The sequence below is a fragment of the Arachis ipaensis genome, chromosome B6 (genome assembly GCF_059453495.1).
Source record: "Arachis ipaensis isolate K30076 ecotype BB chromosome B6, ASM5945349v1, whole genome shotgun sequence".
Classification (NCBI taxonomy): domain Eukaryota; kingdom Viridiplantae; phylum Streptophyta; class Magnoliopsida; order Fabales; family Fabaceae; genus Arachis; species Arachis ipaensis.
Window position 1 is genome coordinate 75,939,996 of NC_142441.1, and position 27,224 is coordinate 75,967,219.

The 27,224-nt window shown below is 38.2% G+C and overlaps 1 non-coding gene across 1 annotated transcript; it reads left to right on the top strand.

Annotated features, from left to right (window-relative positions):
* The first annotated feature begins 21,671 nt into the window (after positions 1-21,671).
* On the top strand, positions 21,672-21,779 carry LOC148561393 (small nucleolar RNA R71). Its single transcript, XR_015886943.1, has one exon. It is a non-coding gene; the product is annotated as a small nucleolar RNA R71 (small nucleolar RNA).
* The last annotated feature ends 5,445 nt before the right edge of the window (positions 21,780-27,224 follow it).

The window sequence follows — 27,224 nt, forward strand, 5'->3', positions numbered from 1 at the left end:
TTTTCCTGAAAAGGTTTTTTAATGAGGCACCAAGTTGAGATTCAGAAATTATCCGACTTAAAGGGATGAAAAAACTGTTTGCACTTTCTTTTAAATAAAACATATTTTAGATATTCTACAAATTTTCAAGACGCATTAATCTGAAGCATTCATCGTCCGATTATAAAGTAACAGATTGGTAGAAAAGTGAACAACAGATTCACTGCACGATTATTAAAAAGTTTGGGGTTGAAAATTAATTAATCAAAAGTTGAGGGGCTAAAGTGCAAATATTAAAAGTTATAGGGGTCAAAGTGCAATTTCGAAGAAGTCCGGGGGTCAAAATGCAATTTTTGAAAGTTAAATAAAATATTATTATTTTAATAATAAGATATTAATATATTATTTTATTAATAATATTATTTTAATAATAATATTATTTTATTAACAATAATATAATGTTGATAAAAAGATAGTTTTTCCTGAAAGCCTCATGAAGGCAGATTTGAGTCCAGAATTCTCTAATTTCCTTTACTAAACACCTAAGAAGAGGTATAAGAGAAGATATAGAGGTATATGAGGTAAAGAAACAAGATTTTGAAACATGTGTTTAAGTTAAAAAGAAAAGGAGTTAAAAGTGATATAGCTGTGTACCTGACCTTACAGAGTAAACAGAGAATTGTAAAATGAGCTTTCTGTGATGTTGTAATGCTTGATTTATGATGATTGCTAAATGATGGAAAGTATGGTTATATGTGAATTATGAGCCTTCGGGCAATGCTTGTGAATGTTGTGCGGGGACGCCCGTATTGTGATGTTGCTTCCCAGACAGGCTACGGTAGAGTAGTACCAGCCCTGCAAGCTGAATGCTTGGTAGAGGCTTGACTTGCATACCTGCGGTATATTGAGACCTGAGCAAATACCAGCCCTGCAAGTCGAGAGCACTTGGTAGAGGGTATGCGGTACTTAATCTGGGATTAAGTTCTGGGAAGGCCTTATCTAACTTGGAGGGTCGGATTGCGTCGGGTGCGGGTCGAAACCGACAAATGAGCTCATTACCTGCAGTAGGGACAGACATGCATCATACTTGTTTGTGCATTATTTATTGCTTATCTTCTTGTGTTCTTTTTCTATTCCTTGTTTGTTTGAGCATAACTATGTGATTGCATGTTAATGTGTGAATGTGCATTTACTTCCTATTTTCTCTCTTGTTCATGTGTTAGTTTATGTTGCTATTATGTACATATTACTCTATATTTATTTATACTTCTATGACCACGGACATTATAAACGAACTTAACTGTAAACCCCGACCTTACTAAGAACTCCCCAGTTCTTACCCCTTACACCTCTACAGATGGACACGGGAGTCCTATTCTACGAGATTGATCCACCGTACATCCACGAGGACCCAGTGCGTGGCGAGTATTACATCTACTGTGCGGTACCTCGTATCCGTAATTATGTAGTTCGTGGTAGATCTTTCCAATACCCTATTAGGACAACATACTTTAATCTTGATGCACCCTATGACTTTCCTTTATCTTGGTTACACCCACCTGGGATACCTCATCCTGAAGAGCAGATGCCACCTCCACCTGACTATCCTCCTCCACTTGAACCTCCTCTACCTGATGAGCCTATACCTGCCCAGCATATCCATGAGGCACCTCCTGCACCCTTTGTCCTTGATGAGTGGGGTGTTCCTGTGTTACCACCCGAGCTTGATCCTTTACCTGAGCCGATCGAGCCTCCTGTCTTTGATGAGCAGCAGGGACATGAGTATGATCAGATCATGGAGGCGCCACCTCCTTCTCCCGACTGTATTTTGTTTGGTAGCTATCCTTTCATGGTTCCTGTGGCCAGCAGTGGTTCCTCTGCTATCACTCCGGCAGAAGAAGAGGACGAGGAAGAAGAAGATCCAGAGGAAGATCCTAACTTCATAGTTATCTCCTCTGACAGTGATGACGATGAGCCAGGCGAGGCGCCAGTAGGCGAGCATCACCATTCGCCCGGTGATTTTCCGTGAGGTACTCTAGACCAGGATTGAGGAGACTTTTTGAGACGCCTAGTCTAACTTCAGTATATTAGAGTGTCTCCCTCACTTTTGTTAGCATGATTAGAGGGAATAGGCATATATCAGAGTTAGGCTAGCCTGGGTGCCAGCTTAGGGGCTTTTGGTCAGGCCAAGCCCTAGGGCGTCTTATGTACATATATGTATATACTATATGAGTCACTGACTTAGGGGTGCTGTACCATAGCTCTATGCTTATATAACTGAACCACTTCTGTAACATGATGTATATTATAGTGTGTTGTTCCATATTCTGTTATCTTTTGTCTTATGTATGTGAATGTTTAATTATCCCTTGATATATGGAAGGTATACGACTTTAAATTATTCTTGTTAAAAAAAAAATTTACTTGTAAAATTCGCGGGCTTTTAACAACGTACAGGCTTATATTTATTAATTAATAATACAAAAAAGAAAAACAAGTTGGTAACATTCGATTTCTAGTATGATCTAGACATGCTGGAAGTTGGGTCGTTACATCCCCTTTCTTGACGAACTTGGGTTTCCCTTGAGGATCTCGTACCCAATTAGCTCCTTGCACGCAAATATCTTGTACAATCTGGTCATGATTGGGGCTTCCCTCTATTCTGGAGTGATAGCTCTCTTCTGCAAATGGTATGGCTCGTAGCTTCAATGACCTCATGATGCTCATGGTGCTAAAGTCCACGAGTCATCTGCCTTATCATACTTGACTGCATTTGCATAAAACTCTCTTACAAGAGTTGCATTTACTTTTATGACTGGATCAGTAAGGAGCTCCCATCTTCTTTTTTCCACCTTCTCTGTGATTTCGGGGCACTTAGTTTTTCTGACTTGAAAGCCTAGCTCATATATGATCTCCTTATCAACCATCCATCCATATTGCAATGCATGGTGAAAGGTTTTGAATTTCTTCTCATCAAAAGGGTGTTGCTCCATAGGCTCCTTCCCTTTTCTTCTCTTAGAGCTTGATGATGCCATAAGTGATTTTTGATATGTGAAGGTGTAAAGAATTATTGGTTAATGATGGAATTCGGCCAGTTAAGATGGGGTGTAGTGAAGGGAGTGAGTGAGAGTGTTTTTGATGGGGTAAGAGGAGTTGGGTGCCAAAAGTGGGAAGTGTAAAGGATGGAAATTGGAATGTGTGAGAGAGTATGGAATAAGAACCGCTTATATAGGGAAGGGGTGAGTGAATGAAAGGTGTGGATTGATGGAGTGGGTGTATGATGAACGGATGGGGTTTAGCATGGGATGAGCACAAGGATCATCAACTTTATGATGGGGTTGGTTCAGTTTCCAAGCGTGTTCTTCTTCCAATGTTGCATGGCAACATTTCCCAATGCATTCCCCTTTGAGACATGTGTATAGTCCCCTCCTTTTGAAGTGGCCGAAACCTCCTCCTTCAATTGTCCCATCAATTCTCCTACAAATAAAGGGATGTGATTAATGAAATTGTGGAAAGTGGCGGCAAAATTTAAAAGAAAAGAAAGAGTAACTACTTTTTAAAATTTTTGTTGTTAACTAACTAAGTGCTATTCATGAGTACAAACTAACTGACTAATTGATTGTCCATATATGCAACATTGGTGACACCAAACTTAGTTTGTGGCCATGTGGTGTAAAAGAAATTGTTCAAGGTTCTAAGAGTAACATGATATGAATTGCATTCATGTTTTCTTAGTATGCCTTGAACACCAAACTTGTTCTTCACTATGTTTTGCAAAAAGGAAAGATTCAGTCAAGTGTATTTCAAAGTTGATTTGGACTTTATGAAACTTGCATTATTGACTACTTTTAAAAGCATATAAAACATGGGTTGCCTCCCATGAAGCGCTTCTTTAGCGTCACTAGCTTGACGTTCTGCCTTTGTCAGGGTGGTTGGTAATGCTTTAGATCTTCCCCTCTCACAGTAAATCTATCTCCATTGGCTTCATCAAGAATCTTCACATGTTCTAAGGAGAAAATCCTGTTGATGGTGAAAACTTTAGGTAGCTGAGATGGGATAGTGGGGAGATAAGGTGGGATAACTGGGCAATAAGCTGAGATCACTTTATCCCCTGGAGAGAAATCCTCTGTAGGGATCTTCTTGTTCCTCCATCCCCTTGGTGCCTTCTTCTTTGTTCCTTTTGATGTTGCTCTGCTCTTTATGGCTTCTTCTTTCAAGGAAATTTTGTTGCTGGTCTCATATGACTGTGGTGGTTTAGGTTCCTCCTGATTTTCCTTGAGCTGTGACAGCTGCTGATTATCTTGTTCATCAACCAAAGGGATTCCCTATGATTCAATGCTTGTTTCTTCCACCAGTGCTTTGTCGTGCTCTTTCCTTGGTTCCTTGCTTTCCTGCTGCTTCTTGTGAGGGTTTAAAGACATTGAATGCGAGTTGTTTGTCATGTATCCTCAATATTAGCTCTCTTCGCTCCACATCTATGAGCGCTCTGGCTGTAGCTAGGAATGGTCTTTCCAATATGATTGGGTGAAGGTGACTCTCTTCCATTTCCAATATGACAAAGTCTGTAGGAAGGAAGTAGTTCCCAACCTTTACCAACACGTTTTCAACCACTCTTACTGCTTGTTTTTGAGTTTTGTCAGCTAGCCTAATGACTACGTCTGTGGGCATTAGCTCATTGATCTGCAACTTCTTCATAAGGGATAAAGGCATTAAGTTGATGCTTGCTCCAAGGTCACAGAGCCCTTTGTCAAACATTGTTTCTCCTATGGCACAGGGGATGTGAAAACTCCCTGGGTCTTTCTTTTTTGTAGGCAACTCTGGTTGAATGAGAGCACTGCACTCCTTATTCATCACTATTGTCTGCCCTCCCTTGAGTGAGCTTTTCCTGGTCAACAACTCTATCATATACTTAATGTATGAGGGCATTTGTTGGAGAGCCTTGATGAATGGTATGTTCACATGGAGAGATGCAAATATGTCAAGGAACTTTGAGTATATTCTCTTTTCTACACCATCCTTGAGTCTTTGGGGAAAAGGTGCATAGAGCCTCAGCAGCTCCTTCTGTGTAATTTTGGTTTCTTGGTGATCCTCTTCCTGTTTCTCTGCTGATGTGTCTCCAGGTTGTTCTAATGGTTTGTTCGGCTCTTCCTCAGTCCCTTTATCACTTGTAGTGACCATCTTGCAGTCCTCCCATCTTACTTTCTTTGCTTCACCTCTCGGGTTTTTCTCTGTGTCACTTGGGAAGCTGTCAGTAGGTTTGGGAATCTTCTTAGAGAGGTTTCCCACTTGAAATTCTAGCATCTGAATGGTGTCTCCCTGGTTTTTGAGATTAGCTCACACCTCCTCTTTGAACACCTTGTTATCTTGAATCTCTTTGCATATGCCTTCAAGTAGAGTCTCAATCCTTGATAGTCTGTCCTCGGATGATGGTGAGTTGGAGTTGGAGTGATGAGAAGGGCCATTCTGGCTTTGGTATGGATGTTGAGGTGTGTTGTTAGGTAGGTGCTGATATGATCTCTGTGTAGAATGTTGGTGAGCTGCATTGTTGTTGGGGTTGTGACGTCTCTGATCTTGGCCTTGATCTTGTTGGTTTTCCCACCCAAAGTTTGGGTGGTTCCTCCAACCAGGATTGTAAGTCTTGGAGTATGGATCATGTGCATGTCTTGGTGAGTTTCCAATGTAGTTGGCTTGATCCTGATCACCCTCTGCCTCTGCATTTACTCATTCTTGAGTTGCTGATGAGGTGGTGATTGCTGCTACTTGGTTCCTCTCCATCTTCTTGGTAAGGTCAGCCAGTTGCTTGGTAATCAGCTTGTTCTGGGCCAGCAGTGCATCCACATTGTTTAGCTCCATTATTCCTCTAGTGTTGCCCCTTTCAGAGGCATAGAAGTAGTCATTCTCGGCTACAGTCTCAATGACATCTATGGCTTCTTCAATACTTTTCTTCTTGTTCAGAGATCCCCCGGATGAGTGGTCTATTGCCTTCTTTGATTCATAAGAAAGGCCTTCATAAAAAATGTGTAGCTGTACCCATTCATTGAACATATCTGGTGGGCACCTTCTCGTCAGATCCTTAAACCTTTCCCATGCTTCGTAGAGAGTCTCACCATCTTGTTGCCTGAAAGTTTGAACCTCAGCTCTCAACCTGTTGATTCTTTGAGGAGGATAGAATCTCACGAAGAATTTGTTCACCACATCTTCTCAGGTTGTTAAGCTCTCCTTCGGGAAGGATTCCAGCCATTTAGATGCTTTGTTCTTGAGTGATAAGGGGAATAGAAGCAGTCTATAGGTGTCAGGATGAACACCATTAGACTTCACAGTATCACAGATCCTCAGGAAGGTGGTTAGATGTTGATTGGGGTCTTCTTGACACCCTCTCTGAACGAACAGTTGTTCTAAATAAGGGTGATGAGCTGTGGCTTAAGTTCAAAGTTAATGGCATGTATGGTTGGCTTTTGGATGCTACTTCCACAGTTTCCTGGGTTTGGATTGATGTAGGATCCCAGAACTCTTCTCTCTTGCCCAGCATGATGCACTGGGCCTTCTCTGCCATGGTTGTGAGCTTCTTCTTCATGATGGTTCTCCATATTCTCATCCATGTCTGGTTCAAAATACTCTACTTCTTCCTCCGTACCAACTACTCTCTTTCCTCTTGCTTCCCTCCTTAATCTAAGGAAGGTCTTCTCAGGTTCAGAATCAAAGGAAGTTGAAGCCCCGCTTCTTCTACCTGTCATACAACCAACAAGGCAAAAGCAAGAAGGGAGTAGATGCAGAGAGTATTCCTGTTAGAATTGCTGTTAGTGTGAGTGATGCAATATATCAAACAGTTAGTGGGTTAGTGAACTGAATTGTAAACAACTAAGAAAAGGGTGGGGGAAAAAGAAGAATATAGCTAAACTGAAAGTGAATTACTCAAATGAAATCAAACAAAAAAAATGCTCAATCTAGTTATCCACCAATTTAATCATTGTTGATACAAAATCAATCCCCGGCAACAGCGCCATAAACTTGATGCACGAAAACTTGTCTCTCAACAATTTCCCTCGGCAAGTATACCGAATTGTCATCAAGTAAAAACTCACAATAGAGTGGGGTCGAATCCCACAGGGATTGATTGGTCAATCAACTTTAATTAGAGGAATGTTCTAGATGAGCTAAGCAGAATTCAATGTGAGAGTTGCAGGAAATTTAATGGCGGGAAAGTAAATAGTAGAAAATGTAAATACTGGAAATAAAAAGCTGAATGTAAATGGCGGAAAGTAAATTGCAGAATGTTAAATAGGGAATGGGGAATTTAGCAGGAAAGTAAATTGCAGAAATTAAAGAGAATGGGTAAGATCAGAAATGGGGGATTCATTGGGCTTAGGAGATGTTGCATTCTCCAGATCAAGTTCATTTTCATCTCTTCCTCAATCAATGCATTCATTGATCTCCTTGGCAATCTTAAGTGATTGAACTCCAATTCCTTGGTAATTCAATCTCTCAAATCTTGATCAATAGCCAATTCCTTGGTCCAATTGCTCATGAGAAGAGATGAAGTATGGTCACTGATTATACCACATGTATTTCCAAATCAAAGTGTTGGTAGAATTATATGTCACTATATCTATCCAAACCCCAATTTGGTCCAACATGAGAAAGTATTTCTAGCATGATCTCTTCATTCCTCTTCCAAGGTTCTGAAGAGATCCAAGTATGAATAGCTTCTTTTCCAAGACAACTACCCAATTGGATGAAGATTGAAAGCTTTCTAGTAAAATCAAGAGAAAAGAAAGAAGAAGAATAATGAAAACTATTATTGATCCATCAAATTACAACAGAGCTCCCTAACCCAATGAAAGGGGTTTAGTTGTTCATAGCTCTGGGAATAGAAAACAAAGATGGAGAATGCTTTCTGAAAAGTAAAACTAGAAGTTGCAGAGAAAGTAAAATTATACAGAGAGTAGTTCTCCCAATCCAAAAGTTTCTCTCTAGTTCAAAACTACTCCTATATATACTACTCTTCTGATCTTCTAGTTGGCTCTTCAAGTCTTTGGGTATGGGCCTTTGGATCTAGAGTTTAAAGCAGTTTGGAATCTTCAGTGGGCTCAGCTTTACTTGCAAAGAAAGTGTGAAGTAGGCATGGATTTTAGCTAGGATGTTAGTGGTGTTAACATTTAAGTGAAAAAGTGGGTTCGAGGACGTTAGGGACAATCACCTTTTTCACTAACGTTTCTAGCCCAAGATGGTTCACGTTAACTTCAACATTAGTGGCACTAACGTGACCACTAACGTTGCCTCTTGATCCTTCGCGAATGTTATTGGGGTTTACTTTTTTCAATAACATTGCGCTTAGCCCCCTTTTCTCACGTTAGAGTCCATGTTAGTATAACTAACGTGGCTCTTAATGTGGGCATACCTTGGCCTCGAGAGTGTTAGTGACACTTACCTTTGTCACTAACGCTCCAAACACCCCTTCTTCCCATGTTAGAGTTCACGTTACTTAGGTTAACGTGACTTCTAACGTGGTAGTGATAAAGGTGAGTGTCACTAACGTTGGCACTTCTTTGTTCCTTCCACGTTAGAGTTCACGTTAATGTATTTAACGTGACTCTTAACATGGCTAGGTGTGCCCCTTTTTCCAACGTTAGTGCATTCACTTTTACCGCTATCGTTTGAGCTTTACTTCTCTTCCACGTTAGCTTCCACGTTAACGTAGTTAACGTGGCAACTAACGTGGGCTATGATGGCTCACAAAGGCGTTACTGGCGATCACTTTTCTCAATAACGTTGCAAGCTATCCTCCATTCCACATTAATGGTCATGTTAGTTAGACTAACGTGGCTATTAATGTGGCATCTTCCTTGCTTCCTTTGTCCTGAAATCAAGCAAATAAAGTGCATCAAAGCTAGGTTCTATCCCATGAGATCATGCATCATTCATTTTATCATTCAATTCATGCATAATTCTCATAAAATCATATAAAATTCACAATGTTTGCTTGAATCAAGATGTAAGTGATTATTTACCCAAAACTTGCTTATTTCCTAAGAAAGTGCATGAAACTACCCTAAAACAATAAAGAAAAGGTCAGTGAAACTGGCCAAAATGTCCTGGCATCAAAATGTTTGGATTAATAGACGGAATCATTCATAATCAATTCACAACTAATAACAGATAAAATAGTTATAAACAACCACACATAAATACATCACAAGCAGTCAACAACATTCAGTGATCCAGCTTTTATTTAAGTATAGACTTTTAGTTAGGATACCCCTAGATATAGCTAGATAATAACTATATACATATATATACATACAACATCCCAGGCCCTGACCTATTCAAGAAGTCCCTAAGCTGGCACCCAAGCTAGCCTAGACTCTATACTCACCAAGTCCCTCTAAACTACTAAAGCGAGGGAAAGTACGTTCTAAGTCTTCAAAACTCAAGTCAGGTGGAACGTCATCAAAAGGTGGAACATCATCTACTACTCCTCTGCACGATCAGACATTTCCATTTGACGTTTCTCTGGTACCTCATCAAGTAGCCACATAATAGGAGTCTCGTACACTGGAATAGGGTTATAGCTCGCGTACAAACGGGGTGCAGACATTGGCTGGTCTCACAGTATATACATATAATGGAGAACGAGATTGATGAGCGGATATTTTATACGCTTTTTGGGGTTAATTTCATATAGATTTTAGTATGTTTTAGTTGGTTTTCAGTTTATTTTCATTAGTTTCTAGGCAAAATCCACATTTCTGGACTTTACTATGAGTTTGTGTGTTTTTCTATAATTTTAGGTATTTTCTGGCTGAAATTGAGGGAGCTGAGCAAAAATCTGATTCAGGCTGAAAAAGGACTGCTGATGCTGTTGGATTCTGACCTCCCTGCACTCAAAATGGATTTTCTGGAGCTACATGACTCCAAATGGCGTGCTTCCAATTGTGTTGGAAAGTAGACATCCAGGGCTTTCCATCAATATATAATAGTCCATACTTTGCTCAAGGATAAACGACGTAAACTGGCGTTCAACGCCAGCTCTCTGCCCAATTCTGGCGTCCAGCGCCAGAAACAAGTTGCTAGTTGGAGTTCAACGCCAGAAAAGGATCCAAAGCTGGCGTTGAATGCCCAAAACAGCCCCAGGCACGTGAGAAGCTTTAGTCTCAGCCCCAGCACACACCTAGTGGGCCCCAGAAGTGGATTTCTGCACTATCTGTTATAGTTTACTCATTTTCTGTAAACCTAAGTTACTAGTTTAGTATTTAAACAACTTTTAGAGATTTATTTTGTATCTCATGACATTTTTAGATCTGAACTTTGTACTCTTTGACGGCATGAGTCTCTAAACTCCATTGTTGGGGGTGAGGAGCTCTGCTGTGTCTCGATAAATTAATGCAAGTACTTTTGTTTTCCATTCAAACATGTGTGTTCCTATCTAAGATATCCATTCGCGCCTAACTATGGAGAAGGTGATGATCAGTGACACTCATCACCTTCCTCAATACACGAACGTGTGTCTGAAAATCACCTCCGTTCCACATCAGATTGAATGAATATCTCTTAGATTCCTTAATCAGAATCTCCGTGGTATAAGCTAGATTGATGGCGGCATTCATGAGAATCCGGAAAGTCTAAACCTTGTCTGTGGTATTCCGAGTAGGATTCTAGGATTGGATGGCCGTGATGAACTTCAAACTCGCGAGTGCTGGGCGTAGTGACAGACGCAAAAGGATAGTAAATCCTATTCCGGTACGACTGAGAACCTGCAGATGATTAGCCGTGCGGTGACAGCGCACCTAGACCCTTTTCACTAGAAGGATGGATGGTAGCCATTGACAACGGTGATCCACCTACACACAGCTTGCCATAGGAGGACGTGCGTGCGTGAATCAGAAGACAGAGGAAAGCAGAAATTCTGAAGACAAAGCATCTCCAAAACTCCAACATATTCTCCATTACTGCATAACAAGTAACCTTTAATCCATGCTCTCTTGTTTATTCACAATTCAACTAATAAATATAATTGACTTCTTGACTGAGAATTGCAAGATAACCATAGATTGCTTCAAACCAACAATCTCCGTGGGATTCGACCCTTACTCACGTAAGGTATTACTTGGACGACCCAGTGCACTTGCTGGTTAGTGGTATGAGTGTGAAGAGTGTGATTCACAATTCGTGCACCAGAGATTCACCCTAGACTCAGAAGACTATCTAGAGCGGAGTCCTCTTTGCAGAACCATCATCAATGAACTACGGTAAGGTACTCTTACTTCCATCTGAAGGGGGAAGGGAGAGAGAAGGGGTAAGAACAGGGGAGTTCTTAGTAGGGTCGGGGTTATTAGTTAAGTTTATTAATTCTGTGTTGTTTGGCAGACGAATAACAGAATATAGAGAAGTAGTAAACAGAAGATAGATAAATAGAGAAAATAGAGAAAACAAAAAGCAAAACACAAACAAAAGAATACAAGTAAACAAAACACAGACATAGAGAATAGAATGAAAACAAAGAAGGCATACATTCAAACAACAATCATAACAGAGGAAATGCACAACAAATATGATACATGTCTAGCCCTAGTGCAGTTAATGAGCTCATCTATCAGTTACATACCCGCTCCCGACGTTACCCAGCAACCTCTGTCTGGATGAGGCTTTTCTGTTGGCAATATCCACTGCAAGAAACCTTTGTCTTGCAGGGTATCCACTGCAAGCAACCTTTGTCTTGCAGGGCGGCACTTATTAGCCGATATACGCCCAACAGACTCACTGTAAGCAACCTCTGTCTTACAGGAGCAACAACATACTCACAGTAAGCAACCTCTGTCTTATAGGAGCAACAACACACTCACTGTAAGCAACCTCTGTCTTACAGGACCACACTCATCTCAATACCTCTGTAAGCAACCTCTGTCTTACAACAAAGCAGTATAGCAAGGTATCCCAGGAAAGCGTTCTCAGTGGTCGTACCACCATCTATCTGACTACCTCTCTGTAGCAGATTCTTACCTAATCATTCTCATTATTATCATTCATTAACATTCTCATTATTCATCATCACTTTCACATTCTTATGCAGTACCTCTTTCTTTCTCTGTTCAATCATGCTATACAAACTCTACAGCTTTTACTTTTACAACATCTTAAGTCAAACCATTTCTCTTTATCACATTACTCTTTTCTCTTTGTCTTTTTACTTTCCTCTAATTACTCTTTTCTCTGTATCCCTTTATTCTTCTCTGGTTACTATGTTCTTTGTGTTTCTTTACTCTGCTTTGATTTCTCTGCTTAACATATTTATTTAAAGCTTATGTAAATTTCGGTATGAATAGTTAGTCTATTCCAGGTATAGGTTCATTAAGTCTATACTGAAACAGTTTAACTTTTCATATTATACCTAACCCTAGTTGGAACTCAAGAACTAACTATGTTGCCCTAGTTCGTTCACTAATCTCTGTCTATTTTTCTGTCATTAAAAGTTTACAGACTTTTTCTTCGACTTTTATCTTTTCTTCAAATTTTTATCTTTCTTTTATCTTTTCCTCACTAATGTGTTCCTACCACTCCCTAAGTGTTTTATGAAAGTAATTATATGATTCTGCGCTTAAAGTTGTCTTTCCAAAGCTTTTACAGAAAATTGCCTTTTTTGTGTTATTTTATTATTTTTATTAAAATATTATTTTTAATTAAATATTATTATTTAATATTTTATTATTATTTATTATTTTATCATTAATTTTCGAAAATTACCTTGCCTTTACCTTTTAACCTTTAAAATTCACTTTTTACCACCCGTAACTTTTAATATTTCTACTTTAACCACCCTAACTTTCAGAAATTACCAAATAACCCCTCAAACACCAAAATAATTAATTCCTTGCCCTTTTTAAGATCTAAAAGGTGTTCTTCAATATTCTTCATCACACTCAAAGTGTTCTTCATGTTCTTCATAAATTCTTCAGATTCTTTCTCTGTTTTTACCCGTTTTTCAGTCTTTTCAACAACCGATTTTTACCAAAATTCAAAATAAATTCCCAGCCACTAAAATCCCATCTTTTGTACATTATTTTAACACAAATTGAACCCCAATTTAGGGCCTAGGGTTTCGTTTTCCAGCAGCCATGAAGAACATAAGTTCAAAGTTGAATATCATCAAATTTCATCAAATTTTCACCAAAATTTCAACAAGAATCACTCATATAAACCATCAATTTCAAGCACATCCAAACCATATCATAATCACACAACTCAAACACAATCAATCAAGATTAAATTCGTCAAACCCTACCTGGTTTTGCTGCTCCTAATTCGGTTAGACTTTCAGGTGGTCCTTAAGCACTTTTTCCTCCGAAATCACATCAAGAACAACTTTAAATTCAAAAACCCTCAACTAACCATATCTCACTCAGCACATTAGGACGTGATTTCTAACCTTAGACTTGCTGGAAAGTCACGTTTCTTGGCCCTCAAGTCAAGTTAAGCATGATTCCTAAGGAAGAACATCAAGAAAACACATGTTTAAGCATGTTTCCTTGAAACTGAATCAAAAGAGAGATGGTGCAGCCAACTCACCTTGATTCCAGCCTTGATAAGTCATATGATTATGTAGAGAAAGAATCGAGGATCATTTTGGTTGGATTGGAATTTTGATTTGAGTTTTAGTTCAGCAGAAATCAAGCTTTGAAGATTTGGAACTAAGAACTTTTCTCTCTTTTTCTCTCTTGAGAATTTCGGCTACAAGGTGAAAATGAACCAGCCTTGGGGGTTTTGGGGGTGTAGGGTGAGTTTTGATTGGTTGGCTTGAAGGTGGATTAAAATAATATTAAAATATCTCAAGTGTATAACTACTAAAACTAGGTGTATCGGAACACTTGTAAAAACATCTCTAAAACTTCTTTTCTGAGCTACTATCATGAATGACAATAGTATCATATTTAATATGAGAATAAATCATGTATGATGAGGCATTATCATTGCTAAAGTCATCAGAGAGTGCTGGTGCTAAGCTGCACCAGTAAACTGTGAATCCGGTTAAACCGATTTCTTTGTTTTTAACTAAAACAGACTAGGTAACCTTATAATATCATTCAAGCATATTCTAATACTAATATAATGATAATTTTATACTATTATCTTTCTTCTTTCATGAATCAAGTCCGGATCGTCAAACTGAGACTATTTACGAAAAAGAGAATCAAAACTCTTAACCGATACGGTTCAAAAGCTGGGTTTTTCGTGACTATGTTATCGAGCGTGCCTCAGAAAAGGTTCTATCTAAAAGATGACATAATGACAATGAGGATTGAGATACTTGATGATATATCAGAGGTTCTCCTCTTACTGATCTTTTGGAGGATTTCATGCCTTCAGAAAAGATCTCGCATACTTGAAAATCAGGGTTGTTACACATCTCACACTCTTGGTACAAAAACCAGAGAGTTGTGCCAAAGTTGTGCATATTCTGTGCCCGCGACCTGATGCGCAAGCGTACATGACGTGTCCGCGTCGGTCGCCAACTTCACATCTACGCGTATGCGTGCTATGTGCGTCCGCGTCGCCTGTCTCGCCTGCCCACCCACGCACACGCGTGCGTGACGCGTACGCGTCGCCCTCCGTGCCCTGTTTTTCCCCTGTTCTGCCCAATTTTCTTTTTCCCTTCTTCTCTTCTTTTCCTTCTAGTTTCTTCCTCTTTCTTTCTTCTTCTTTCTTCCTTTCTTACTTTCTTTTCAAAATTTTCACTCTTTATTTTTCTTATTTTCATCTTCTTTTTTATGTTGCATTTGCATATTATCATTCATTGCATTTTAATTCTATTTTTATAGCTTATTCTTATTTTATTTTATAAGTTTCTTATTTTAATAATGGTGTTGGATTATTATATTCAATTTTTGAGAATTTCTTGGTTAATCTTGATGCTTTGGGACTTGTTTGGCATTAATTGTAATATTTACTCTACAGATAAGATTGGTGCTTTAGTTCTTCCTAACTCATGATCTCTTATTTTTATACCTCATCATCATTGAGTTAGGATGGGACCAAATGCTCTCATGCTTATTAATAATCTTGTTTGTGTCAATTATTGATTAAGCTTGATGCAACATGCTCTTCATGTCATTTGCCTATGCTTTGACTTCACTCTTGCATCAAGTGTTAGTTAATATGCCTTAGCTTATTGGTACGCAGAAATCGTGACGGTTCCATTCCTTGGTAACGGCGCTAAAAACTCAATACACACGTTCATGATCTTAGTTCTTTGTCACAACTTCGCACAACTAACCAGCAAGTGCACTGGGTCGTCCAAGTAATAAACCTTAGGTGAGTAAGGGTCGATCCCACGGAGATTGTCGGCTTGAAGCAAGCTATGGTCACCTTGTAAATCTCAGTCAAGTGGATTCAATTGATTATGGAGATTTAGTAATTAAAAGATAAATAAAATATGAAATAAAGATAGTGATACTTATGTAATTCATTGGTGAGAATTTTAGATAAGCATATAGAGAAGCATTCGTTCCTCCTGAACCTCTGCTTTCCTATTGTCTTCATCCCATTATTCATACTCCTTTCTATGGCAAGCTGTATGTTAGGCATCACCATTGTCAATGGCTACATCCTGTCCTCTCTGTGAAAATTGTCCAATGCACTATCACTGCATGGCTAATCATCTGTCGGTTCTCGATCATACTGGAATAGGATCCATTGATCCTTTTGCATCTGTCACTACGCCTAGCACTCGCGAGTTTGAAGCTCGTCGCAGCAATCCCTTCCCAGATCCTACTCGGAATACCACAGACAAGGTTTAGACTTTCTGGATCTCAAGAATGGCCATCCATGGATTCTAACTTATACCACGAAGATTCTGATTAAGGAATCCCAGAGATACTCATTCAATCTAAGGTAGAATGGAAGTGGTTGTCAGGCACGCGTTCATAGGTTGGGAATGATGATGACTGTCATGATCATCACATTCATATTGAAGTATGAATGAATATCCTAGAATCAGAATAAGCTTGAATTGAATAGAAAAATGATAGTACTTTGTATTAATTCATGAGGAACAGCAGAGCTCCACACCTTAATCTATGGTGTGTAGAAACTCTACCGTTGAAAATACATAAGAACAAGGTCCAGGCTTGGCCGAATGGCCAGCCTCCCAAGGAGGGTTCAATCATCAAAACATGATCAAAAGTTGATCCGAAGATGTAAATACAATAGTAAAAAGTCCTATTTATGCTAAACTAGTTACTAGGGTTTACAAAGATAAGTAAATGATGCAGAAATCCACTTCTGGGGCCCACTAGGTGTGTGCTTGGGCTGAGCATTGAGCTTTACGCATGTAGAGGCTTCTCTTGGAGTTGAACGCCAGCTTGTAACCTGTTTCTGGCATTTAACTCCACTTTGCAACCTGTTTCTGGCGTTTTAACTCTAGAATACAGCATGGAACTGGCGTTGAACGCCAATTTGCGTTGTCTAAACTCGGGCAAAGTATGGACTATTATATATTTCTGGAAAAACCTGGATGTCTTCTTTCCAACGCAATTGAGAGCGCACCATTTGGAGTTCTGTAGCTCCAGAAAATCTACTTTGAGTGCAGGGAGGTCAGAATCCAACAGCATCTGCAATCCTTCTTCAACCTCTGAATCTGATTTTTGCTCAAGTCCCTTAATTTCAGCCAGAAATTACCTAAAATCATAGAAAAACACACAAACTCATAGTAAAGTCCAGAAATGTGAATTTTATTTAAAAACTAATAAAAATATACTAAAAACTAACAAAATCATACTAAAAACTATGTAAAAACAATGCCAAAAAGCGTATAAATTATCCGCTCATCACAACACCAAACTTAAATTGTTGCTTGTCCCCAAGCAACTGAAAATCAAATAGGATAAAAAGAAGAGAATATATTATAAATTCCAAAATATCAATGAAACTTAGCTCCCATCAGATTTGCGGGACTTGAATAGTTTTGGCATCTCACTTTATCCATTGAAGTTCAGAACGATTGGCATCTATAGGAACTCAGAGTTCAGATAGTGTTATTGATTCTCCTAGTTCAGTATGTTGATTCTTGAACACAGCTACTTTATGAGTCTTGGCCGTGGCCCTAAGCACTTTGTTTTCCAGTATTACCACCGAATACATAAATGCCACAGACACATAACTGGGTGAACCTTTTCAGATTGTGACTCAGCTTTGCTAAAGTCCACAATTAGAGGTGTCCAGGGTTCTTAAGCACACTCTTTTTTTGCTTTGGACTTTGACTTTAACCGCTCAGTCTCAAGTTTTCACTTGACACCTTCACGCCACAAGCACATGGTTAGGGACAGCTTGGTTTAGCCGCTTAGGCCAGGATTTTATTCTTTTAGGCCCTCCTATCTACTCATGCTCAAAGCCTTGGATCCTTTTTATTTACCCTTGCCTTTTGGTTTTAAGGTCTATTGGCTTTTTGCTATTGCCTTTTGGTTTAAAGAGCTTTTGGCTTTTTCTGCTTGCTTTTTCTTTTTCTTTCTTTTTTTTTCTGCAAGCTTTTGTATTCACTGTTTTTTCTTGCTTCAAGAATCATTTTTATGATTTTTCAGATTATCAAATAACATGTCTCCTTTTCATCATTCTTTCAAGAGCTAACATATTTAACATTCATAAACAACAACTTCAAAAGACATATGCACTGTTCAAGCATTCATTCAGAAAACAAAAAGTATTGTCACCACATCAAAATAATTAAACTAATTTCAAGGATGAATTCGAAACCCTATACTTCTTGTTCTTTTGTTTTTAAAATAGTTTTCATTTAAGAGAGGTGATGGATTCATAGAACATTCATAGCTTTAAGACATAGACACTTAAACACTAATGATCATATAGTAAAGACACAAACATAATTAAACATGAAGCATGGAAACCGAAAACAGAAAATAAATAGACAAGAAGATTAAGGAATGAGACCACCTTAGTGAGGGTGGCGTCTTCCTCTTCTTGAAGAACCAATGGTGCTTTTGAGCTTCTCTATGTCTCTTCCTTGTCTTTGTTGCTCCTCCCTCATAGCTCTTTGATCTTCTCTAATTTCATGGAGGATGATGGAATGCTCTTGGTGCTCCATCCTTAGTTGTCCCATTTTGGAGCTTAATTCTCCTAGGGAAGTGTTAATTTGCTCCCAATAGTTTTGTGGAGGAAAGTGCATCCCCTGAGGCATCTCAGGGATTTCATGGTGAGGAATTTCCTCATGCTCATGTTGAGGTCCATGATCTCTTTTTTGCTCCATCCTTTTCTTAGTGATGGGCTTGTCCTTTTCAATGAGGATGTCTCCCTCTATGTCAATTCTAGCCGAATTGCAGAGGTGGCATATGAGGTGAGGAAAGGCTAACCTTGCCCAAGTGGAGGACTTGTCAGCGACCTTGTAAAGTTTTTAAGGTATAATCTCATGAACTTCCACCTCCTCTCTAATCATGATACTATAGATCATGATGGCCCGGTCTATAGTAACTTCAGACCGGTTACTAGTAGGAATGATTGAGCGTTGAATGAACTCTAGCCATCCCCTAGCCACTGGTTTGAGGTCATGCCTTCTTAATTGAACCGGCTTGCCTCTTGAGTCAATTTTCCATTGAGCTCCTTCTACACATATGTCCATGAGGACTTGGTCCAACCTTTGATCAAAGTTGACCCTTCTAGTGTAGGGGCGTGCATTTTCTTCCATCATTGGCAAGTTGAACGCCAGCCTTACATTTTTCGGACTAAAATCTAAGTATTTCCCCCGAACCATGGTGAGCCAATGCTTTGGATTTGGGTTCACACTTTGATCATGGTTCCTAGTGATCCATGCATTGGCATAGAATTCTTGAACCATTAAGATCCCGACTTGTTGAATGGGGTTGGTGAGAACTTCCCAACCTCTTCTTTGGATCTCAAGTCAGATCTCCGGATACTCATTCTTTTTGAGTTTGAAAGGAACCTCAGAGATCACTTTCTTCTTGGCCACAACTTCATAGAAGTGGTCTTGATGGACCTTTGAGATGAATCTCTACATCTCCCATAACTCAGAGGTGGAAGTAATTGCTTTCCCTTTTCTCTTTCTAGAGGTTTCTCTGGCCTTAGGTGCCATAAATGGTTATGGAAAAACAAAAAACTATGCTTTTACCACACCAAACTTAAAATTTTTTGCTCGTCCCCGAGCAAAAGAAGAAAGAAAGTATTAGAAGAAGAAGAAAATGGAGGAGATGGGGGAAGAAGATGTATTCGGCCAAGGAGAAGAAGAGAGGGTTGTGTTGTGTGAAAATGAAGAAGGAGTGAGGGGTTTATATAGGAGTGAGGGGGGTGTAGGGTTCGGCCATTAGGGTTGGGTTTGGGAGGGAAATTAGTTTGAATTTTGAAGGTAGGTGGGGTTTATGGGGAAGAGAGGATGGATGTGAGTGGTGAAGAGGTGATGGGAAAGAGTGATTGAGGTGATTGGTGAAGGGTATTTGGGGAAGAGAGTTATGAAAAGGTGTGAAGAGGAGAAAAGTGAAAGTGGGGATCCTGTGGAGTTCACAGATCCTGAGGGGATCATGTGGGGTCCACAGATCAAGTGGGGTCAAGGACTTAACATCCCTGCTCCAATTAGGCGTGTAAAACGCCCTTGCTGTGCAATCCTGGCGTTTAACGCTAGACTGCTGCCTGTTTCTGGCGTTAAATGCCCAAATGTAGCTTGTTTCTGGCATTTAACGCCAGGCAGATGCTTGTTTTTTGCGTTAAACGCCAGCTTGGTGCTTGTTTCTGGCGTTAAACGCCAGACAGATGCTTGTTTCTGGCGTTTAAACGCCAGACTGCTCTCCTCCAGGGTGTGCTGTTTTCAATGCTATTTTTCATTCTGTTTTTGATTTTTCAGTAGTTTTTGTGACTTCACATGATCTTCAACCTAATAAAACACGAAATGACAAAAATAAAATAAAATAGATATGATTAAATAACATTGGATTGCCTCCCAACAAGCGCTTCTTTAATGTCAATAGCTTGACAGTGAGCTCTCATGGAGCCTCACAGATAATCAGAGCAAGGTTGGAACCTCCCAACACCAAACTTAGAGTTTGAATATGGGGGTTCAACACCAAACTTAACGTTTGGTTGTGGCCTCCCAACACCAAACTTAGAGTTTGACTGTGGGGGATTTGGTTGACTCTGCAATGTGAGAAGCTTTTCATGCTTCCTCTCCATGGTTACAGAAGGAGATCCTTGAGTCTTAAACACAAGGTTGTCCTCATTCAGTTGAAGGACCAATTCTCCTCTGTCCACATCAATCACAGCTCTTCCTGTGGCTAGGAAGGGTCTTCCAAGGATGATGGATTCATCCTCTTCCTTCACAGTGTCTAGGATTATGAAATCAGCAGGGATGTAAAGGCCTTTAACCTTTACTAACACTTCCTCTACTAGTCCATAAGCCTGTTTTCTTGAGTTGTCTGCCATCTCTAAAGAGATTCTAGCAGCTTGTACCTCAAAGATCCCAAGTTTCTCCATTACAGAGAGTGGCATTAAGTTTATTCCTGACCCCAGGTCACACAGAGCCTTCTCAAAGGTCATGGTGCCTATGGTACAGGGTATTAAGAATTTGCCTGGATCCTGTTTCTTCTGAGGTAATTTCTGCCTATCCAATGCATTTAGTTCATTGGTGAGCAAGGGAGGTTCATCTTCCCAAGTCTCATTACCAAATAATTTGGCATTCAGGTTCATGATTGCACCAAGGTATTTAGCAACTTGCTCTTCAGTAATGTCTTCATCCTTTTCAGAGGAAGAATACTCATCAGAGCTCATGAAGGGCAGAAGGAGGTTCAATAGAATCTCTATGGTCTCTAGATGAGCCTCAGATTCCTTTGGTTCCTCAAAGGGATACTCCTTATTGGTTACTGAATGTCCCAGGAGGTCTTCCTCACTAGGATTCACGTTCTCCTCCTCCTCTTTGGGTTCGGCCACATCATGTAAGGCTATGGCCTTGCACTCTCTTTTTGGATTTTCTTCTGTATTGCTTGGGAGAGTACTTGGAGGGATTTCAGTGACTCTTTTATTCAGCTGGCCTACTTGTGCCTCTAAATTTCTAATGGACGACCTTGTTTCATTCATGAAACTTACAGTGGCCTTAGATAGATCAGAGACTATATTTGCTAAGCTAGATGGATTCTGCTTAGAATTCTCTGTCTGTTGCTGAGTGGATGATGGAAAAGGCTTGCGTTGCTAAACCTATTTCTTCCACCATTATTAAAGCCTTGTTGAGGCTTTTGTTGATCCTTCCATGAGAAATTTGGATGATTTCTCCATGAGGGATTATAGGTGTTTCCATAGGGTTCACCCATGTAATTCACCTCTGCTATTGCAGGGTTCTCAGGATCAAAAGCTTCTTCTTCAGAAGAGTCCTCTTTAGTACTGTTGGATGATTTCTTCAATCCATTCAGACTCTGAGAGATCATATTAACTTGCTGAGTCAATATTTTATTCTGAGCCAATATGGCATTCAGAGTATCAATTTCAAGAACTCCCTTCCTTTGAGGCGTCCCATTACTCACAGGATTTCTTTCAGAAGTGTACATAAACTGGTTATTTGCAACCATGTCAATGAGTTCTTGAGCTTCTGCAGGCATTTTCTTTAGGTGAATGGATCCACCTGTAGAATGGTCCAATGACATCTTTGATAGTTCAGACAGACCATCATAGAATATATCCAGGATGGTCCATTCTGAAAGCATGTCAGAAGGACACATTTTGGTCAGTTCCTTATATCTCTCCCAAGCTTCATAGAGGGATTCACCTTCTTTTTGTCTGAAGGTTTGAACATCCACTCTAAGCTTGCTAAGCTTTTGAAGAGGAAAGAACTTGGCTAAGAAAGTCGTGACCAGCTTATCCCAAGAGTTCAGGCTATCTTTAGGTTGAGAGTCCAACCATACTCTAGCTCTGTCTCTTATAGCAAACGGGAAAAGCATAAGCCTGTAGACCTCGGGATCAACCCCATTGGTCTTAACAGTATCACAAATCTGCAAGAATTCAGTTAAGAATTGAAAATGATCTTCTGATGGAAGTCCATAAAACTTGCAGTTCTGTTGCATCAGAGAAACTAATTGAGGTTTCAGCTCAAAATTGTTTGCTCCAATGGCAGGGATTGAGATGGTTCTTCTATGTAAATTGGAATTTGGTGCAGTAAAGTCACCAAGCATCTTCTTTGCATTGTTATTATCTTCGGCCATGTCTCCTTCTTTTTCGAAATTTTCAGTCAGATTTTCTCCAGAGAGTTGTGCTTTAGCTTCCCTTAGCTTCCTCTTCAGAGTCCTTTCAGGTTTAGGATTAGCTTCAACAAGAATGTTCTTATCCTTGTTCCTGCTCATATGAAAAAGAAGAAAACAAAAAATAATAGGGATCCTCCTTGACACAGTATAGAGATTCCTTTATGTGAGTAGAAGAAGAAAAGAAATTCGAACACAGAAAGAGGGAGTGGGTTAGAATTTTTAAGAAAGAGAAGTGTTAGTAGATAAATAAATAATTAGAAGGAGGTGAGAGAGGAGAATTTTCGAAAATAATTGAAAAGAAAAGAAAAATATTTTTGTTTTTAAATTAAATTTAAAGTTAGAATTCGAAAATACAAAAAAATAAAAATGAAATTAAATTAAAGTAAAAATTAAAATAATTAGTTAATAAAAAAGGAATTTTGAAAAAGAGGGAAGGGATTTTCGAAAATTAGAAAAAGAGAGTTAGTTAGGTAGTTTTGAAAAAGATATGAATCAAACAAAAAGATAAGATTAATTGAAAAGGATTTGAAAATCAATTTTGAAAAGATAAGAAGTTAGAAAAAAGATTTTGAAATTAATTTTGAAAAAAGATGTGATTGAAATTTATTTTGAAAAAGATTTGAAAAAGAAATTTAAAAAAGGTTTAATTTTTAAAATTAAAGTTGGTTACTTGACTAACAAGAAACAAAAAGATATGATTTTAAAATTTAAAGATTGAACCTTTCTTAAGAGGCAAGTAACAAACTTAAAAATTTTGAATCAATCACATTAATTGTTAGCATTAATTTAGAAAATATGAAATAAAAATAAAAAAAAGATTTTTGAAAATAAGTTTTGAAAATTTTGAAATTATGAAAGAAAAAAGGAAAAAGATTTGATTTTTGAAAAAGATTTGAAAAAGATAGAATTTTTAAATTGAAAATTTTGCTTGACTAAAAAAAAGATATGATTTTGAAAATCTTTGACTAATTCAATGCAATTTTCGAAAATTAGGAGTAAAATAAGGAAAAGATATTTTTTTATTTTTGAATTTTTAATAAGGAAAGAGAAAAACATAAAAAAGACTCAAGACATAAAAATTTTGGATCAAAACAAAGGAAACATGCAAGAATACTTTGAATGCAAAGAAGAACACCAAGAACACTTTGAAGATCATGATGAACATCAAGTATGTATTTTTGAAAAATTTTCAATAAAAGAAAACATGCAAGACACCAAACTTAGAAATTTTTAATATTTAGACACTTAGAATTCAAGAATGCATATGAAAAACAAGAAAAGATACAAAACAAGAAATTTTAAAGATCAAACAAGAAGACTTATCAAGAACAACTTGAAGATCATGAAGAACATCACGCATGAATTTTCAAAAAAACTTTTTAAGGAAAAATAAAAAAAAAAATGCAATTGACACCAAACTTAAAATTTAACGGCGCTAAAAACTCATTATGCACGTTCATGATCTTAGTTCTTTGTCACAACTTCGCACAACTAACCAGCAAGTGCACTGGGTCGTCCAAGTAATAAACCTTACGTGAGTAAGGGTCGATCCCACGGAGATTGTCGACTTGAAGCAAGCTATGGTCACCTTGTAACTCTCAGTCAGGCGGATTCAATTGATTATGGAGATTTAGTAATTAAAAGATAAATAAAATATGAAATAAAGATAGTGATACTTATGTAATTCATGGGTGAGAATTTCAGATAAGCATATAGAGATGCGTTCGTTCCTCCTGAACCTCTGATTTCCTATTGTCTTCATCCAATCATTCATACTCCTTTCTATGGCAAGCTGTATGTTAGACATCACCGTTGTCAATGGCTACATCCTGTCCTCTCAGTGAAAATGGTCCAATGTGCTGTCACTGCATGGCTAATCATCTGTCGGTTCTCGATCATACTGGAATAGGATCCATTGATCCTTTTGCGTCTGTCACTACGCCCAGCACTCGCGAGTTTGAAGCTCGTCGCAGCCATCCCTTCCCAGATCCTACTCGGAATACCACAGACAAGGTTTAGACTTTTTGGATCTCAAGAATGGCCGTCCATGGATTCTAACTTATACCACGAAGATTCTGATTAAGGAATCCCAGAGATACTCATTCAATCTAAGGCAGAACGGAAGTGGTTGTCAGGCATGCGTTCATAGGTTGGGAATGATGATGACTGTCACAATCATCACATTCATATTGAAGTGCGAATGAATATCTTAGAATCAGAATAAGCTTGAATTGAATAGAAAAATGATAGTACTTTGTATTAATTCATGAGGAACAGCAGAGCTCCACACCTTAATCTATGGTGTGTAGAAACTCTATCGTTGAAAATATATAAGAACATGGTCCAGGCATGGCCGAATGGCCAGCCTCCCAAGAAGGGTTCAATCATCAAAACATGATCAAAAGATGATCCGAAGATGTAAATACAATAGTAAAATAAATATGAGAAATCCACTTCTGGGGCCCACTTGGTGTGTGCTTGGGCTGAGCGTTGAGCTTTATGCGTGTAGAGGCTTCTCTTGGAGTTGAACGCCAGCTTGTAACCTGTTTCTGGCGTTTAACTCCACTTTGCAACCTGTTTCTGGCGTTTAACTCCAGAATCCAGCATGGAACTGGCGTTGAACGCCAGTTTGCGTCATCTATACTCGAGAAAAGTATAAACTATTATATATTGCTGGAAAGCCTTGGAGGTCTACTTTCCAACGCAATTTAGAGTGCACCATTTGGAATTCTATAGCTCCAGAAAATCCACTTTGAGTGCAAGGAGGTCAGAATCCAATAGCATCTACAGTCCTTCTTCAACCTCTGAATCTGATTTTTGCTCAAGTCCCCTAATTTCAGCCAGAAATTACTTGAAATCACAGAAAAACACACAAACTCATAGTAAAGTCCAGAAATGTGAATTTTATTTAAAAACTAATAAAAATATACTAAAAACTAACTAAATCATACTAAAAACTATGTAAAAATAATGCCAAAAAGCATATAAATTATCCGCTCATCACTTATATTGTTTTCTCACCCACATGTTATAGCTACCATGTAGTGAGAACCTTATTCTTATTTGGAATTAGCCCCCGCCTATGTTCTAATTGCTTTCATATCCTTGTTGTAGGCTTAACTTTCTTTCTTTTTCTCTCCTTTGAGGTTGGCCACCAAGAAGGAAAGGAATGGAAAAGCTTCAATTGGGGCAACAAGCAAGTTCACCCACACAAGCCTTTGAAGAAACTCATCAATTGTAGCTATCTGTCCACCTTGCTCTTCTTTGCATGCACCGAGGATGGTGCAAATTTCTATGTGTGGGGAGGTCGTCCAACTTCCTTTTTCAACACCAATTTTTTATTTTTGGCTTTGTTAGATTAGTTGTTGCATTGCATGATAGGTTGCATGCTAGTTAGAACTTGTACATATTTTTCATCACTTCTTTTTATGTTAGAACTACTTGGTTGGGGTGATGATTTCTTTTCCAAGAAAAATTGTTTTAGGGCACCCTACCTATTTGAAAATTTTTTCTTGTTGAACTTGCTTGAAGAATTTACTTTGGAACATGGTTTTTGAGCTAAGAACACAAGCATGTGAGTTTTGAGCCAAATTGTGTGGTTACATCATATAACCACTTATTTCCATTCTTGTGTGCATTATTCTCTTTCTATGATTATAATCTTTGATTTGTTTGATTCTTTATGTCCATTATTCCATGTATACATGCATTTATATGATTGAGGCCATCATTTCATTTAGCTCACTTACCCAAATAGCCTACCTTTTATCAACCATTGTTAGCCAAATTTGAGCCTATTTAATCCCTTTTGTTTTTAATGTTAGCACATCACTACCCCTAAGTGAAAAATAATAAATGTCCTTAATTTGGATCTTTATTAGCTTAGACTAGTAAGGGTGTGTATCATTTGGGTATGGGAAACTTGGGACATTGGTTGAGGTAAAAGTGTAATTTTTATTTTTGTTACAAATATTGGGAATTGGGTACATATGTATAAAGAAAAAGAAAAAAAAAATATATATATATATATATATATATATATATATATATATATACATATATAAAAGAATATATATATATATATATATATATATATATATATATATATATATAGAAAAAAAAAGCAATAAAAAGAGGACAAAAATACCCCAAAGTAAAGTTCAATAAAAATCAATGCATATGTGTGGTGAATTAAAAAGAATGCATGAGTATGTGAAAAAGTGGGAATCATAGATAGCTAGGTTGTGTATTAGAATTGTATAGGTTGTCATATGTGTTTGGTGAGAGCTTAGGTTAATCAAAGATTCAAATTTCAAGCTCACTTGACCATATACATCCCTACCTTTACCCTAGCCCCATTACAACCTATGAATAAGTCCTCATGATGAATGTATGCATGCATTGAATTATTGTTCATTGTTAGAAGAAAAACAAATCTTGGAAAGCATGAGTAGAAGAGAATTAAGTGAATCGACCCTATACACTTAAGCGACTAGAGTGGATACACATCCGGTGAGGGTTTGATGCTCAATTCCTTGTTCCCGGCTTTCATGAGCGTTCTTCTTGCAAGTGTATTTGTATTATTTTATTTTGATATTCAAATTAGTAGGATTCATGAATCGTCATACTACTTAGCCCAATATGTGCACGTGTTCTTGGGGATTGATTTACTTTTAACCAAGTAGGTAGAACCATTTTGCATTTAGTTGCATTCATATAGATAGGTGCATATAGTTTATTTGTATTGAATAAATGTTCATACCCCTTTTCTTGTCCTTCTTTATTCTTAGCATGAAGACATGCTTGGTTTAAGTGTGGGGAGATTTGATAAACCCCAATTTTGTGGTTTATCTTGTGCTTATTTTGGGAGATTTTATCAACTTTTCTCATATTTATTCAATGAAATAGCATGGTTTGGCAATTCTCCCTTGATTTATGCTTAAATGTGAAAACATGCTTTTTAGGCCTTAAAATAGCTAAATTTAACTCACTTTAATTCCATTTGATGCCTTG